Source organism: Ruditapes philippinarum, unplaced genomic scaffold (assembly GCF_026571515.1).
Source record: "Ruditapes philippinarum isolate M1 unplaced genomic scaffold, ASM2657151v2 ctg10497_1_1_1_1, whole genome shotgun sequence".
NCBI classification, from domain to species: Eukaryota; Metazoa; Mollusca; class Bivalvia; order Venerida; family Veneridae; genus Ruditapes; species Ruditapes philippinarum.
In genome coordinates this window covers 16,437-30,450 of record NW_026858199.1, presented here as the reverse complement: position 1 = coordinate 30,450, position 14,014 = coordinate 16,437, and the positions used below count along the sequence as shown (strand labels likewise).

Sequence of the window (14,014 nt, the reverse complement as noted above, 5' to 3'; positions counted from 1 at the left end):
CCAAATTTCTTCATACTTACAAAAATTATATATTTATGTAAATTAGTTCATTAACAAGCAAAACTGTAATTTCATTGTTCTGACGAACAATCTGTAGTGTTTTTGTTAAACAGCCATACTCCAAGACCGACAAGTTTTCTGTGGCATTATATTATCCAAAATTAACAATATTGGGAAATAATGGAAAACAAAAATATTAACAAATACATGTATAAAATAAAACCAATGTATATTAATTTAATGTCCATTTATAGTTGAAACTGCGAAATTTAGCTATGTCAACGTCTGAAGGGATTCCAGTTCAATTAATCTTGTGTTCTCCCATAACTGAAGCTACAAATATCTGAAAATAAAATATATTTGTCATGTTGCAAGTAATTGTTTATCTGGCACTTAATATATTCAACATCATAAAGACAATGTGCTCCATACTTAACAATTTACCAGTAAAATCGAAGACATATTTCTTATATATATTATATATATATATCTTTATCATATCTTTGCATGAATTATCATAGTAAGCTTACACCACTATGTAAAATGCTAGTTTCTGGTCACAAGAAAATCAAAAGCAATGGATGGTGTGATATACAGACTTAATTAACTTTACAAATGCTGCTGAAAAACAAACAAGAATATTGTCAATTTCTTTCAATTAAATGATAGGACAAATATTGGTTTCAATTAATGCTGCTGTACAAGAATAGAACATCACTTCTAACTGCAAGCAGAACCATAGTGTATTCTGGTGTCAGGAAAATAATTATTATCGCTTATTTTTGTATCTCATGCTTTCTTTAGATGGATAACAGTAAAAATTTAAAGTGTACTATACCTAAATTGGTATTCTGTATGCTGAAGTTTCCTTTTGAATACAGAAATAACTCCTTCACATAGTAAGCTTCACTTCAATTAAGTTGTTCCAGAAATAATACATTGTTCTACTGGGTACTTCAGACAGCTTCATTTGAACAGAGTGGGCAACTTCTTACTGCAAAGTGGGAGCAAGGTTTAGTAAAACAATTAAACAGCATAATTTGTTCAAATACAAGAAACTAGAAGCAGGGCATAATCTGTTATTGTTTTTCAGAAAAATAATTGAAATTTAACTTTTGAATGGATCATTTCACTATGAGCAAACATTTCAATTTTTTAATTTTCTAGTGTAACATGTTTACAGTAATATATATTTTTTTGTATGATTACTAGTCCTACAATGAATTAATGTAATTCTGGAAAGGAAAATTTTAATTTTAAATACTTTGTCATGATTTTGAATTAGTAAAGGTCTGCAATGATATCAGTCAAACATTAGAAAGTAAAACCCTGATGTACAACAACATCGGTGCAAGTTGAAAATTTGGAAAAACCCTTAAACTATAATTCATTTATTAATCATTTTTCCACATAATCTAAAAGTAAAAAATGATGATATTTGTCACAAAATCCTAGGCTTCAGGCATATGCACCATGCAACAAGTGATTACAGTAAACATGTTTAAAAAGTTTGATGACTGTAATTAATTACTAAGGGATCAGTAATTACCACAAGATGACAAACCTTAGAACCTTATGATAAGGAAAGACCTTTAATGTACATGCAATCAACAACAGACCTAAATTTATTATTGAAAAAATGACAAACCTGTATGAATTTTTTTCTTCTCTGCAGCAGAAACCTCTTCCTTACAGATAATTGCAAAGAATCTATAAATAGGATCATGATGATCATCATCACGATGAAGACTTCATGGCTGAAACTTCATCACTTTTTGCTATAACAAACTACCAGTTTGAGCTATCTTGTCCTGTATACATGTATATAACTTGTCTGAACCTACTGTACCTTCACTGTTATCAAACAGTAACATGACAGAAGTCACCTAAAAAAAAGCAAAACAAAATTTAATGTCTTATAATATATTAAAGATCATGCACAAGTAATCAGTATTAAACAAGCAAGTTATATCATTTTACCACAATTTTTTCTGCACATATGATATCTGCATTAAATATATATTAAATAATAACTTTTTAAAGGTCCATTAAGCCTTAGAAAAGATAACATTTTTATTTTTCAAACTTTCCTTTTACATATCTTGTTGCAGTTCTCAAATAGTTACATGTACTCATTGACCATGTACATGTAGATAAGTTATCTGGCAATTGGTATAATTACATTAATTCAGTATTTTGTATGTAAGTCAAAATAATACTTTGCTCACATTTTGCTACCTTTACAACACATGACTGTTTGTTCAGTGTTACTCTTTTCAGTCGTTAAACATTTAAAATGCTCTAAATACATCATTAAAACATAATTGAACACATATTTGACCTTTCTAAAGAATTACAAAATTATTTATCTCTGACACATTATATGTGCTTTTAAGATTTTCAATATTTTTTACCAGAGATTCTTTTACCTATACACTTACTCTATAGATTAATTACTAAGAACAGAAGATAATGTAAAATGTACTACACATTTAGTTTTACACAACTTGACAGCAAATTATACATTTTTCAATATAATAAAATACAAAAAGAAAAACTGTTTCTCTCTGTAACCAAAGAGAAATCATAAATATTGTAAACTTCAGACTCATACTCTTATTACTACCTTTAGCTAAGGTTGTTATAATATATGTACTTTTCCAGTCAAAATGAGGTAAATATTTTTCAAGGAATTCTTCTTATAAATTAATATGCGAACACAAAACAAATAAATATTAACAATATGACAATAAGTTAAATTCAGTATTTGACCATGATGGTCAGTCATCTAAAGGTCAATGTCATATCTGAATTACTTAAAGGGACTCCACTGAGGCTTTTGACATGACCAGAATGGAAATAATATTTCAAGATTGATAATTTGATATTCTATTTGATGTAGATCTTGGCAAAAAACCTATATGCAAAAATTTCAGATCATGCACTCGCTCTGTTTTCCCAGAATGATTACTTGAATAGTGTAAAATGTCCCAAAAATGAACAGTGCTTTTGATTCATACATGTATTGGGAAGAATAGAATTAGAATAGCACAAATATACAATTTTCAATGTATTTCTGAATATATTTCTTAATAGTATGTGCATATCATTCTGGACACAAGGAAAAAACAACAGCATTTATTGCAAAAAAAGCTGGTATACTGCTTTTGTACAGGAAATACTTCAATGACAGTAGTGTTGTTCTTAAATTTGACTACTAAGTCAAATATGTGTTTCAAATTTTCCAGAGCTCAATAAAATAAATGTGGGTTTTTCTTATAAACAAACATTTAAAGAGAACTTACACTGAACAATACTATCATAGTATGTCTTGACCATGTCACATTAAAAACCTCACACAACAGTTTATTATATCACACACCTGAAATAAATGCATTTCTTATTTAACATTCATATGATTTTCATATCAACAATAAAGCATTCCCAACTTATAGTTATCTAAATCATTTGGCTTAATAGTCAAATCAGCTACATCATGTACATGTATATATACCAACTCAAAACAGGTCAATGCATCAAACTATTGGGACAAATCAGAAGCAAGTAAAATGTTGACCTTAACCATTCAGACAATATCATTCATGTTTATAATATACAATGATTATTTGTGAAATTAATCAGTCAAATCCCATGACGTTATCAATTTAATTATATATTTTTCTTATATCAACAATTGTTCATATTATTAGAAAATCCCCTAATCATCATGTAAATAAAGTGTTATATGATACACAGTCTAAGTACTATCGTCCGTTTTTGTATGCACTAGCATAGAGCAGAATGGGGAACCACGCACTTGTTTGTGGGAGAACACTTCTGGATCAGGAATTACCTTCTAAAAAATCTAGTTGTAGAATCTTTCTTTAAATACAGGTAAATATGACTGAGTGACAGGGCTTGAGTAAAATAAATAAAATCCAGTTGTTTGCATGTGTGTTTGTCCTAAGTGGTCTCTTTATTCGCTCATTTAAAGCTTAATACTAGGTAATTATGTACATAAAGAGAAACAGAAATTCTAAAAAAAAGTCCAAAATAGCAATATTGAAAATGCTGCAGACTCAGTTTGATTGAGCCAGTTTATGGATAGTCGCTCATTCTCAATAAAACACAGCATTTGATGTTCCACTGGGTAGCTCTTATACGAAGGTTTTTCTTGAGGTCAAAATGTCGTTAGAAAGGTGGCTGCCACTTTGTCTAATAGGGACACTCTCAGTTTTACATTTCTATCTGTTATTTTTCTTTTACAAGTACCATTAATGCCCTAAAATGTAACATACGTTACTGTCGCCACCTAGAATTTTCAACTTTGAAATTGTGTTTCAGAAAAATAAGTTCCAGAATAAACGAAACATGTGCAATTAGTCATTGATGGGTGTATATGCACTTTGATTATTGGTAAAAATTATATTTTACTGTTTAAATCTCATTGGTATAATGGATGATCAAATGTCGCCAAATGCATATAAATAAATAGTGACAAACCTAAAACAATAAGAAGTGAAACCCAAATTACATAATTGAATCGATGCATGCTTAATAATACAGCATATATATAATTATAAGTAAAAATAAGCTTGCAGCCTCTCAAATATCATTCTATTTTCGGAAATTTTCATTTTTTATTCAAATCTTTTCAACAGCACTTTAAAAAGAAACATACGTTACCATCATTTAAGAGCCAATCCATTCAAAGAAGAATCCAAACAAGAAAGAAAATTAATATGTGTGTAACTCTGATATATTAACCACAAATTATGGCGGCTTAAACGGTCTTGCGTCATTTTTAACCCACTTTCAATGTAAAAATGAAACATACGTTACAGAAACATACGTTATCAACTTTTTAAAGTAAGTTTATCAAAAGGGAAATTGAAGTCAGAAAGCACGTATTACATCAACATTAACTTCTATTTGACATTAGTAAGTAAATTTTGTTAACTTTGGTCGTGTTTTTACTTGTTTAAGTAACCACAGTGAAACAAACGTTACTTTTATCAAACAGACCTTATATTGTTTACACATGCATATATAAAAACATAAAATCGCATTTTTATGACAATAGAATGATGTGCATTTGATTCCTAAATAAAAAAGTCGATTTTACATGTAAGTTTAAATTCCGTGATAAAGTTCATAAATGAGCGAGTGTGAAACATACGTTACTCCAACTTACAATTCAACAATTTTTGAAAATTAAAGATAAAGTTTGGATTAGCATGCCTGTTAGTAACGGTTACCTTGTATAAGATGTAAGAAGACACAAAATTGTTTTTACAAAGAAATATGTTAATAATATGTTGATGTACCAGCAGAAATGTTAAAAATATATTACAAGATATTGATGTTCTCAGCAACAACTAATTCGTTTCTGCAAATAGCTTACTGGCCGTATTTCATTCTATATATAATAATGTTAAAATAATATCCATAAATATAAATTATTTTATAAAAAATAAAATTGTTTTCTCAACCTTTATTTGCATTTGAATAAAATGAAACATACGTGACATCCTATATGGGGATAAATATCGAACTGCTTAGAACTAAATTTTCCAAATATTAAGAAAGTGGAAAGTTGAATGTTTTGAAAAAAAATTGCTTATACAAAATTTGTGTATGCATTCGACCTCTCATATAATTATATATGATATATATCCTTTGAATGAAGACATAAAATAATCATTTCCAAAATTGACTATTTTTTGCTTTCTACGAATATTTAACTTTGAAGAAATTGACTGAAAATCAGCAAGGTACCCAACTTCTTTGAATTTTCCTGGGTAAGAAAGTCCCTCTAGATAGAGAATTTACAGATTTTGATATATTTTACAGACATTTGTTATTAATATGCAGCCAATATGTTACATTATTAGATCTGAAATCTACGTTACCGAAGAAATACAGTGTCATTACCGAAATAAATGCCATCCTGTTATATCATAGTTTCTTGTTCAAAATATTTCTGGCAAACTTGCAAAATACCCTAAACTTTTACTTCAGCGATAAAAAATGACACAATGACAACATCAAATTTTTAATATTTTTCAACCTCAAATGCTTTATTTTATTGAGAATGGGCGTAGTACAGGAAAGTGCATGTTACTGTTCACACCCAATAGCACCAGGTTAAGCAGTATTCAACATTTAAACATGTAATGGTAAATTTTTTAAATAAGAAACATTAGCAGGTGTATTTTTTATGGCAGTGATCATGGAACCTCCAATGTGACATGTTAGTGCCATTCCATGAAAAGTGGCGTATGATTCCCAAAGAATACAATGTGTGTTCCCTTAATCACTTAATGAAAAAAAGAATGGGGGAACTGAACAAAAAAGGATACTGTTCATCAAGATTCTGTGTATTTTTTTCTGCGTTTTTCAAAAACTTTGGTTTAGATTGTTTCAATAATTAGAGTAATTTAGACTATAAAAACTGAATTTGCAAAATATTTGAACTCAGTTAGTGTCAGTGTGAGAACTGAAGCCTAAAGAATAATCAGACACCTCCTCTAGGACAGACTTACTACATGTAAGGCCTTACTGTTTGCATGTAAACAAAGTAGTTTTTTGACTTCCATACAAAATACTAAATCACTTTAACTATACTGATTGCTAAAAAGCAACAGCTGAGGCAAAAGTTGGTTCAGATAACTGCCCATTGAGTAACTTTTTGGAAGTTATAACAGGCCACCAATAACAGGCTTTTGAGAAATAAATTAAAATCATTTCTGGGGCATAATGGGCCTTAAAGCCAGTATGTGCTAGGGGGGCGAGGACAGTAACTTTCATTTTCCAGTACTGTTTAGCCTCAAACAAACCGAACCTGCAACATTTTCAATTGTGTCATTTTGGGTGTTCTTAAGGGATTCTATTTTTCCTCTATGATATGCATTGTAAACATAAACAATAATTTTTGATTCACCAATCTGCCATTATATAATGTCATGCGACAAATACCATGGCCAATAGAACAATAGAAAATACAATGTATGACAATCTGCTTGTAGAAACGAATATCTATGAGTAAATAAAATCAATATATTATCATACTTATCTATTACATCAATCTATTATCTAGTTTATTTATTAAAACTCTGAAAGTTATATTAAATATCATAATATATTATTGATACAAATGAGAATCCAGATTAATTTAATAATTTATTATTATAGTTTATACTGTTAGTTCTGTTAAACCTTTATCTGTTATCTATTAAATATAAAGGATATACCAAACAAATTCCAAAAATACCCAAACCATAAATATTTTTCAGTCCAAATGTATTTTAAAAAATTTTGTTAATTTTAGGTGGGGCGAATCGTCACTAAATTCGGACGAATCGTCACTGTGGCGAATCGTTACCCTGTTACCGACAATTTTTATTTATAAACAAATTAATCTTCAAAAATTAATCTCACGGGTGGTTCAGTTTCATAAAGTCTTTCTTATTTAATCGAGGTAAACTGTCAAAATTACTCAAGAACTTACAATTTCTTCAAAATATCCTGGATGTCTGTATCAAATAACGAAAGTCGAATCAAGCTGTGGAAGAAGCATGGCTGACCTCAGTGACCTGTCACGTGATTCAATCGCGCATTGATATTTTTTCTGTACACAGCACAAATTTACTGTAATTTTCGTTATCATAATACATTTCAAAATGTATGATAACCCTCCTGTAATGAATGAAGGAACGGAGTTTCTAACTTGTTACCGACAATATGGAACTATTTACTACGTGCATGTATACATATTTCAGCCGAAATTCGGTTCGCAGTAAGCCTGAGATGTAGCTTATAACTTTGGCTCGCTTTGCGCAAGCGCAGCGACCCAAAAAGCTATTTTGGGCATTGATGCAGTTTATAAAAATGATGTGTAATTGGATTTATACTTTAATGTATAAAAAAATATAATACATTAGCAAATTGGGAGAAATATTAAAGTAATTTATGATTGAATGTCAATGAATTTTATATTATATTTATATGACACATTTTCGGAATTTCTAAATATTGAAAACTGTGCCTTGAAAACTAATATATGAAACAAATGGATCAAATGAATGTCTTTAGAATTACAATGATGGTACTAAATTGGCAACAGCTGATATGTAATTAAGGATATGTATTTCATTTTGGCATTGTTTTTGTCTGTCTTTATGTGCAGTAGGCGGACAAAATTTTTACTCGCAAAATAAAAAAAGCCTTGATTTTTCAAAATCGAAATTTTGTAAGAGTAATTTTTAATCATAAAGTTATTGATATAAATAAGTAAAGACAGGCTGTTGTTTTTTATTGATACAATATAAGCAGAAGCGTGCTGCAAATTAACGGTAATTATATAAGTGTGAACAACACGCTACTGATTAATCGTGTCGGCACTTAGCTAGAGATAGCATGATACGCATTTTGCGGACAATATAGATATATAGGGAAAACGCTGACGATATAGATATAGAGGAAAAAAGCGGACGATATAGAAATTTAGAGTAGACTTATTGATGATGAGGTGGGAATCGATGAACTTAATAGAAATGCTGTATAATAGAACATGTAGAATCATATTTTTGTATACGTAAAACTTAATGGCAAATAAGATAATTTTTTTTTAATTACGAATTATACTAAGTTGACCACATTAAAAAAAATAAGGATGAAAACTTTCATTCACATTTGTACAATGATTTTTGGACAAAAACACGCTTATTTATAAATTCATGTTTTTAAGGTAATTTTAAAGTTTAATGGTCGTTGATAAAAAGAAAAAGGCATGCACGTATACTGTTGTGACGGACACGTGTTGCAAATTAACGACAATTAAGTGTCAACAACATGCTACCTGATTGAACCTGTCCGCTCTTTGCCCTATTTTTGCGGACAATATAAATATATAGAGAAAAAGCGGACGATATAGATACAGAGGGAAAAAGCGGGCGCTATAGATATAGTGTAGAATGATGTGTGAGATAAAATTATAATAAAATAGATAGTGATAGTGTAAAGTAATATTGTGCACTAATAAAAACGAAGATAAAGAATGAACTTCATTGCAATTTTATTTAAGCAATATAACACATTTGGTACATGAATTTATTTTACACATACAAATAATAATAATCCTTTCCTAAAGAAATATAGCCAGATTTTTTTTATTCATAACAGTTTTCTTTTCTCCTGTTTTATACATTTATTTCGCCAGCGTTTTCCTTCTATATCTATATCGTCCGCTTTTTCACTAGTTAATTGGTATTTATAGCAGAAAGTTTTTTTATTTACTTAATGGATAAAATCTAAATAAAACTAAAAAATATTATGAATTAAAGAAAGATAATTGATATAACTTAATTATATACATGGTAGAAGCCAGATATTTTTTTATTTATAACAGTTTTCCATTCTCCCGTTTTATACATTTATTTCGTCAGCGTTTTCCCTCTATATCTATATCGTCCGCTTTTTTACTATATGTCTATATTGTCCGCATTTTCTGTAGCCACTTTATTAATTGTACAAGGGTGAGATGTATGATTACTTGAAATATACAAGTGTCGGTGCGTGATTAAGTGAAATACACAGGTGACACGTGGATACTTTAATTAGTTGATTGGTATTTATAGCAGAAAGTTTTTTTTATTTACTTAATGGATAAAATATAAATAAAACTAAAAAATATTATGAATGAAAGAAAGATAATTGATATAACTTAAATATATACATATCACACTTAATTGTAATGCTTTAAGTTAATTTGCAACACGTGTATTTTCACCGGTAAACGTTAATTTTCAAAAATATACTCATTCGCCCACTATTTCATAATTATATATGTACACAAAAGAAGATTCGGCGAATATGTCAATTAATGTGCAATACAGAAACAAAAGTAAATTACAAAACATAGTAAATTGTATATTTTGAAAGAATGTCAATCTACAGTAACACTATATATCTATATCGTCCGCTTTTTTCCTCTATGTCTATATTGTCAGCATTTTCCCTATATGTTTATCATGTCCGCGAATTGCGTATGCAAAGTGTTCAAATATATTCAAACTTATTTCTTGTGCCCTTATTCAGTTTTCCACACGTGACTGTTGCATGTTTTGTACTGTTTAATTAAAAGTTATTAAGTCAATTAACATGAACAAATAAAAAACATAAATTTAAGAATTTGAACAAATAAATAAACTAAAGTCTTTTTAATTATTACAATAATTACACATTACAATTACTACTGCTTCTAACTAATGTCTTTCATATATTACTTTATAAAAGCCAATTATTAGCCTTTAATATGAATTTTAACTATGCTCAGTCATTTTACACTATATATCTATATCGTCCGCTTTTTTCCTCTTTGTCTATATCGTCAGCGTTTTCCCTATATGTTTATATTGTCCGCTTAAGGCGTCCGCGTTTTAGACTGTGCCCTTGTCCGGTATATACCGGAATACGGTATTTAGTGTGGTGCTCCAATCCTTCAATCTCCGAAAATGCACAACTACAAATACTAGTCTGATTGATTATGTTTTATTGTCTGCTATTAACTTTCCTAAAGTAACCCACTTTGATGTGACAGATTTTAATCCACTATTTTCTGATGTTCATTGTGGTATAGAATTATGTTTTAATATTATTGGAAAGGATCTTACTTGTAATGTAGATAATGCAGTTTTGCAAAACGATAACAATGAGGCCATTATTAAATCAACATGGGATAAAAATCTGAAGGATGATTATATAAATCAGTTTGATAATATCGATACAAATAATATTACAGAAGAAATGATTAAAATATTAAATGATAAGAATTTATAATGATGAATGTATTAATTCCTTGACTGAAAAACTGTCAAGTATCATAACTAATGCTGCTAAAAGGTGTAATTTAATACAAGAAAAAAAATATTTTCACAGAAAGAAAAAAATGCAAACTTGACCAAAAATGGTTTGATAAAGATTGCTCGAAATTTAGAAAGGAATATTACCTAAGCAGAAATACCTATAGGAAAAATAAAACCGAAGGTAATAAAAACCTTATGATGATAACAGTAAAAGATATAAAAAGAAATTAAATGAAAAGTTTAACAGTTTCAATGACAATGTCATAAAAAAAACTGAGAGGATTAAAGCATAGTGATCCTAAATCTTATTGGAGTTTATTAAATAAATATTCTTCTGATAAAAAAGTGATAATAAATAAAATAACTAATGAGGTTTTCCATGAGCATTTCAGTAATTTTGAATGCAGATATTTTAAGAAATGAAAATGACGTAGATAATTTAAATGTTAACAACTTACCAATGTTTAATGAGGCACTGAATTCGCAATTTACTGAGCAAGAAAATAGATAAGGCTATAAAGGCGCTTAAGAATAATAAAAGTCCATCTATATTTGATAATATTATTAATGAGTATCTCAAAAATGCTCCTGATTATCTGCTGGCTGTACTTACGCTATTTTTTAAACATTATATTAGACTCTGGTATCTTTCCGGATGTGTGGAGCAAGGGAGTTATCTTACCATTGTATAAAAATAAAGGGGATGTTAATGATCCGGATAATTACAGGGGCATAACAATACTCAGTTGCTTTGGAAAAACTTTTCACTTCGGTACTTAATAACAGATTAAATGACTTCTTGGAATCAAACAACATTCTATGTGAAGAACAAGCAGGTTACAGGAAGCATTATAGTACTGTTGATCACATATTTTCATTAAAACTTCTAGTGGACGTATATCTAGCACGATGGAAAAAATTGTATTGTGCATTTGTAGATTATCGCAAAGCTTTGATTCTGTAAATCGCACTGCCATGTGGCATAAATTATTAAAGTTACAATATTGATGGGAAATGCTTTAAAATAATACACAATATGTATGACAAAGCTAAGTCATGTGTTAGTTCGAATAATACAATTTCAGATTTTTTCACTAGTCATACTGGAGTAAGACAAGGTGAAAACTTATCTCCAATATTGTTTTCTCTTTTCTTGAATGATCTAACTAATTTTATGTCTGATAAATATGAAGGTTGCAGTTTCTAAAAGAACATATAAATGATATGTTAAGTGATGATGAAATGGAAGTTTATCTTAAACTGTATTTACTATTGTATGCGGATGACACTGTAATATTGTCAGAGAGCTCTCAGCAGCTTCAGTTTTGCATTAACGCTATGTCTGACTACTGCAAGCTTTGGAATCTTGAAGTAAATACAAATAAAACCAAAGTTATTATATTTTGGAAAACCAAGAGAGGTTTGCGTAATAATGCCTAACTTTCACTATGAGGGACTGTCCTTGAAATTGTTGAGCATTTCTCATATTTAGGTGTCCAATTTTCATTTAATGGTAAATTCAGCAGAACTAAAACATTCCTTATTGATCAAGCCCGTAAAGCCATGTTTTCTGTAATTAGGAAATCTAGGATACTTAATTTACCAATAGATATGCAATTACACTTGTTTGGATACAATGATAGCACCCATTTTGTTTGTATGGGTGTGAAGTTTGGGGTGTTGAAGATGTGAGTGTTGTGGATAAATTTCAATTAAAATACCTAAAGATAATTCTACAGTTGAAACAGAGTACTCCAAATGCTATGATTTATGAGGAGTTGGGTATTACCCCACTTTCAACCACAAATTAAAAGTAGAGTTCTCAATTACTGGGGTAAAATAGTTAATTCTAAAACATGATAAGATAGTCAGCATTCTATATAGAACAACTCATAATTTATATACTCTGAATAATATTAAATCAGATTGGGTCTGTTTTGTTCGAAATAATTTAAATGATCTTGGATTGTCGCATTTTTGGATAAATCAAAATGTGGAATCTCCTGCTTCATTCATGAATATTGTCAACTTAAGACTGCGTGAACATTTTATGCAAAATTGGAGAAGTACAATTAATAATTCCAGTAAATGTCTAAATTACAGGATTTATAAACAGGATTTTTGTTTTGAGCCATACCTCAGCAAGTTACCTATGAATTTAGCTTTAATTCCTTTAAATTTAGAAGATGAATCACAAACTTCCCTATTTGAAAAGGAAGGTTTGATGATATTTCCAAGAGAACTTAGAACTTGTAACCTATGTACCAGTAACTCTTTAGGCGACGAATTCCATTAATCTTTTTGAATGTTCACATTTAGTCAATACAAGAAAGCTGTATCTTGATAAATATTTCTATGAACGTCCAAGTGCTTTAAAATTTGAAAAATTAATGAACCATAGTAATAAAGATATCCTTTTGAAACTTGCCATATTTTGCAAAAATATTATGTTATTATTTAAATAATGTTAGCTTATTAGATTATGTATTTTCTCTTTGTTTTTTTTCTCGCAATGATTTTTGATTTTTCTCTCTCATCCTCCATTATCAGTCAATTATTACAGTAATTTTATTACATCATGGAGTTGTATGACCATTTATAATTTGCCATTTTGTAGTATTTTGTTTTTACATATTATTTGCCATTTTGTATTATTTTGTATGTATGTACTGTTTTATGTTGTCACATGCCCATATGGGCCCTGACGTATTCAAATAAACCTTGAAACCTTGAAACCTACGCAGTGATCTCCCCTTATCAGTACAGAGATTCTGCCAAGGGAGGTAATCAGTGTGAGGAGTTTGCCAATCCTTTATTTAGTCTCACTCTTAATTTAATAACTGATCCGTATCGTCTAGGTGCAAGGGCGATCACAAACTCCAAACTCCTCAGGTATTTTGTTAACTATTTGTGAAGTATTAAGTCATGACATTCAGCACGGATAAAATGCTGATATGAAAAAGGCAAAACCTCAAAGCGAGCTCGATGTACTTTTTACGAATAATCGCTCATTTTTATTTCAAATGCAGTAACGAGTGCGTGTGACGTCACACGTACTGTGTTGATTATAGCGAATTAGTAACGATTCGCCACACTAACGATTCGCCACATAACGATTCGCCACAGAGTAATAACGATTCGCCACAGTT

At 29.6% G+C, this 14,014-nt stretch overlaps 1 long non-coding RNA gene across 1 annotated transcript; it reads right to left on the bottom strand.

The window, feature by feature from the left end:
• Nucleotides 1–216: 216 nt before the first annotated feature.
• On the bottom strand, nucleotides 217–7,725 carry LOC132752460 (uncharacterized). The gene is made up of 5 exons (XR_009628818.1): nucleotides 7,511–7,725; nucleotides 3,306–3,382; nucleotides 1,649–1,886; nucleotides 839–994; nucleotides 217–343 (listed from the first exon to the last, which is right to left on the bottom strand). It is a non-coding gene; the product is annotated as an uncharacterized LOC132752460 (long non-coding RNA).
• Between the last annotated feature and the right edge of the window lie 6,289 nt (nucleotides 7,726–14,014).